Source organism: Octopus bimaculoides, chromosome 16 (genome assembly GCF_046866305.1).
Source record: "Octopus bimaculoides isolate indiv1 chromosome 16, ASM4686630v1, whole genome shotgun sequence".
In the NCBI taxonomy this organism is placed as follows: domain Eukaryota; kingdom Metazoa; phylum Mollusca; class Cephalopoda; order Octopoda; family Octopodidae; genus Octopus; species Octopus bimaculoides.
The window spans coordinates 10,419,481-10,424,611 of NC_142943.1; positions in this window are offsets into that span (position 1 = coordinate 10,419,481).

Genomic DNA, 5,131 nt, shown 5'->3' on the forward strand with positions numbered 1-5,131 from the left:
TCATATGTTCTAATTGTTATTTACCAACCAAGTAGAAAAGTCAGTCGATTTAATGACCTGCATCTTTCCTCGAACTTGCTACCCATTTTGGTTATGTTCTTATTCTAAAATTCAACAGATTAGTAGAAATAAAATAACATAAATGACAAAGAAAACCACTTTTAAATGTCATCGACTACCAGATGTAACCTGCATCTAAACACACTTACCAAAACCATCACATCTTTTAGCAAGCAACCGTATTATTTAGATATAGTATAAATATCGGATGCTTATTTCGTGGTTTGCTTCGAAGCTCAACGGGATGTTTCTCTTGGTAATAACTCATATAGTTATTCGACTTAATTATCTCAAGTTTTTCCTCGTGTCACCAGCTTCGTTGTGTATTTTTCTAATAACATTTTATTTAAGTTTCTCGTGATAAAAGCTCTGTTTGTTGATATTTCAGTGATGTACATAAAGGAATATATTTGGGTTTTATTGCAGAATTTTATATTTTATCGCTTCTGTAGTGTTTTTAGTTCACTTTATTCTTTTAAATTTTCCTTGTTTATATAATATTTTCCTTCGATAAATCAAGTTTGTTGACGAAATTGTTTTAAATACAGAGCAGTAAGAAATAGCGATAGACTTCACTCACAAAAAAATTGGTCAACCCCAGTATATTAAAGAAGAGATTTACGCAAGATACCAGGTAGCGTGCTCGAATCAACAATAAGGCAAACTCCGCATGGAAACTTATCTGAGCATCATAAATTGGATTGGATTGGATCGCCTATTTTCCCTTCATTGTATGACTTTCATTCGATGCAGCAGCTGCGGGCTAGAAGAGGTCTCGTGCAAGCCCAACCAGATGTTTGGACATGATTAGGAAAGATATCCAGAGGCTCGACGTCATCTTGGAGAATGCAGAGGGACTTGCACGGCACCGCCAATGATAGAGAGGACTGGTGGGCCTGGTCGGCTTTACGCACCATAAGGTTTCCGAAACCACAAACCTGAGATGACCCCAGTTCCAACAAGCTACAGCACGAAGCAAGAAGTAAGAAGAAAGCAGGCAGGGCGAAGGCCTCAGCATATCATTGCCAAGGTACTTTTTATTAAAAAGAATTGACTCAGTTTTCTGGACCTTATATTCTAGTGACCCTTGTTTTGAGATCTTTACATTTGGATAAGTTTTGCGTCTCTTTTTAAAGATAGATTCCCGTGGTCTTGGACAGACATGCCGATGAAGAGATATATTTTTTCTTGATGGTCCTTGATAAAAATATCGGTTCCGTTAGTCTTTATCTCTCTCTCTCTATCTGTAGGAATAGACATACCCCGGTGTATGGTTGCTTTGTCCTTCTTGGAAATCTTTCCTCTCTACCTACTATTTATTATTATTAACAATATCATTAAAAATATATGGAAGAATATATATATATGAACATACATATGCATACATATATACAGGGTGTGGTGAATAAACTGTTGTCTAAACTACGCAAAGATGAAAATAACACAGACATCTCATTTTAACAGATATATTTACCAAAATTACATAAAAATATCTTGAAACACTAAAGAGTAAATTTATTCAATAAGATCGCCATTGGCTTCAACCACGCCCTCCAGACGACTTCGGAATCTCTTGCAACTCTTCTGGACGGTCTCCTTGTTTAAGTTGGTGAATGCTGCCATAACCCTTGCCTTCAGTTCATCTTTGGTGTTGCAAAGAGCTTTGTTGGTCTCTCGCACAACTGCGTCCCACGCATAATAATCAAGGGGTTGCAGTTTATGGAGTTATATGGCCAGATGTTAGGAGTGATGTAGTCACAGAAATTGTCTGACAGTTATCACTGGGTTCTCCTGTTTGTGTGGCATGGTGCAGAGTCCTGTTGCTAGATATAGGGTCTTCCAGCAGCCACCATTTTGACCCAGGCCAGCGTTACCTTCTCCAGGCCCTTGATGTAGGCCTCTGTGTTGAGTCTGAGGCCGTGTGGGAAGATGAATTGAGGCATAACGCTGCCATCACTAGTGATTACTCCAAACACCATGATATTGACTGGATGTTTAATTTGTATCACTCTTGGTACATGTCCTCAGATTGCATTGTCTTCAGATTGACACCTAAACACTCTGATATGTTCGTATTGGAGCATGCGGCACGAATGCCAAGCAGTATGGTGCTATTTTTCTCACGGACGGTGCCCAACGGACTCTAATATTCTGTGTAGTCGACAAAATCAAAAACAAACAGTGCACGTGCGCGAAATTAAAAATATGAAATAGTAACAATTTACCCATCGAACCCTGTATATGTATGTGTGTGTGAGTGTGGAGATATAGATATACATATAATATATACAGACTAATCTCGCTAAGGTAAATCCTTTTCGGCTTCGATAAGAAAATGTACCAGTAATGAACTCGGGTAACTTAATGGATTATAATTTTCTCCAATATTACAGACTTTGTGGTTATTGTGGAAGTCAATGGATGCAATAAATCTTTTAAAAGCATCAATTTAATTTTTAAGCGACATTCACTTGTTGATATAATTGTGCCTGTAATGTATTTAATACCATCATGTTTTCATAAGCTATCATATAATGTAGATATATTTCAAATATGAAATGTTTATTTCGTGGTTTGTTTAGGAAACGCAATGGGATGTTTCTCTTGATAATAACTCATACAGTTATTCCACTTAATTATGTGAAGCTTTTCGTGATATCGCTTATTTGTTTTTCCAATATCAGTTCGTTTAAGTTTTTTTCTGTTTTTTTTTTTTCATGATATACGTTTTGTTTTCTAATACTTTTCAAATACACATTAAAATAGCTATGGTGAAAATTTATTTGATTTTATTCCATATTTCTTGGTTATTTTGCTTCCGTATTATCTTTATTTTCCTTCATGCTTTTATTCTGACATATAAATTTCCTTTGGTTTTCAGCTTATTCTGTTCGAGCTATCACATTTGTTGACGAAATACCGTTAATATTCTTGCAGAAGTAAAATCATGATAAACTTCGCACTCAATCTATTGATCACCCAACCCGAATCTTTGGTAAAAAAAAGAGACATTTGGCCAAGGTGCCAATCAGTAGGATCGAATCAAAAATGTCAAGAGCCAACTTAGCAACCTCTGAACTGTAACTCGCTCTGCAACAAATAGCAGCTAAAACTCCCTTCAATAACGCAGTCTTAGAAATTGATTGATTAAAGAAGTGGGTTGTGGTGTATTTTGTCTGGAAAGAAGAGAGGGGTGGTCACGGTTTGGCTGACATTGATCACATTTATACTCTGTAAGGATGGACTTGGTGTTGCATGACCGCAGCAACGACGACAGCGAGTGCTACAGATAAAAGATATCAAAGAAGAAGGGAAATATATCGTCTTGGATTTTTACTACCGTTTGCTGTCAGAAGAAATGCTGTTATGAAATTCAAAGGAAACGAAGCAGAGATATAGCGATCATAAGAGAGGAACGGAGATCAAATGCTTCTATCATTGTTTTAAAAGAACGACTAGAGAGAATGCGCGTGCCGATTAAATTAGGGATCCATGAAAGAACAACAGTTACAAGTACTTAGGAAGCATGAAGCTAGAAGAACTCTAGATAACCCTTTTCTTTCAATTCAAGAACCGTTATTTTCTGTTAGACTTTGTTTTGCTATTTAAAGGTATCTTGAAGTTATCTCCCATATATGCTTCTAGGTTTTAAGCACTCTCGAAGGGAGATTTTTTTCTTCTAATTGCATACGTAATCTTAACTGAAGGCGCGTGGTTTAGTGACTATAGTACTCGATCACGATTGTAAGGTCTTGAGTTCGATTCCCGGCGGCGTGTTGTGTTTGATTTAGATTGTTGTTGTATTGTTCTAGCTGCGGCAATCGATGCCATTGTTGTTGTTCGAAACCCTCTTGCTTAGGTACTTACATTGACGTTAGAATTGTTGCTGTTGTTTCATGTTGCTCCAGTCAACTCAGATGACAAAAATGGGTAGTACTTGTATTTCAAAGGGCCAGCCTTGTCACATTCTGTGTCACGCTGAATTTCCCTGGGAACTACGTTAAGGGGTATACTTGTTTGTAGAGTATCACTCATTTCCAATGTTTCTACATATACCAAACGCTTCTAAATCCAGACAACTGAACCTTAAAGATGAGGCTTAATAAGACAGGAAAATGACCATTATTTTTTTCATCAATGGATTTTAAAGATAAAACCCGCTCTTCACTGCTTAAATTTACTTCAATAATTTCTATATATTAATATTACTGGCATTATTCAAGCGGAGAGATGGCAGAATGGTTAACACACTGGGCGAAGTTCTTGGCGATATGAGTTCAAATTCCGGTGAGATCGACTTTGCCTTTTGTGCCAAAATTTGATAATAATATTATTTTCCCGATTTGTAAGGAGTTACAGGGGGAATTCGTGTCTTTTAATTGCATGGATAATTTAAACTAATTAACGATTTTGATCTCACTCTAATACACATGCAAGAATATAAGGCATTACTTAATGTTTCTTAAAGAAATACCCGGTTTCAATATTCAAACGCAGTATTTCTCTCATGCTGAGCTATATAACGGCTTTCTAAGAGTAATAGTTTGCGGCAGTTACAGACATATATTAGCATATTAACCGATCCCCAAATTCAGGATTAACTTGAAATATTCATTGAGAATCACTGTAATCTATGGTTTAGTGTTTTGTTTCATCAGAAGTTTATAATCAAAGTATTATGCACATCTTTCTGTAATCATCAAGAAAATATAATTCAAGGAAATGCGGAAGGAGATTAAAACATTGTATAATCGCTGCCGATGATTATAATTATGTATGTGATTTATAAACATGAGCACCGCCGGAAACTCGTTTATATGGTTGAATACACAGATATGCACTCACTCACATACAAGCACACACGCACACATTCTCTATCTCTCTCTCGTTCTTCTCTCACTTCTCGCTCTCCCTCTTTCTCTCTCTCGCGTACACAAACTGACTGTATGCTTGTTTAATACTTGTGTGTGTGCGTGGTTGTTGTATGTGTGTGTGTGTGCGCGCGTGCGTGCGTATAGAAGCGTTTATCTGTGAATTCGAGTACTATATGTGTACATGTATATGTTAATGT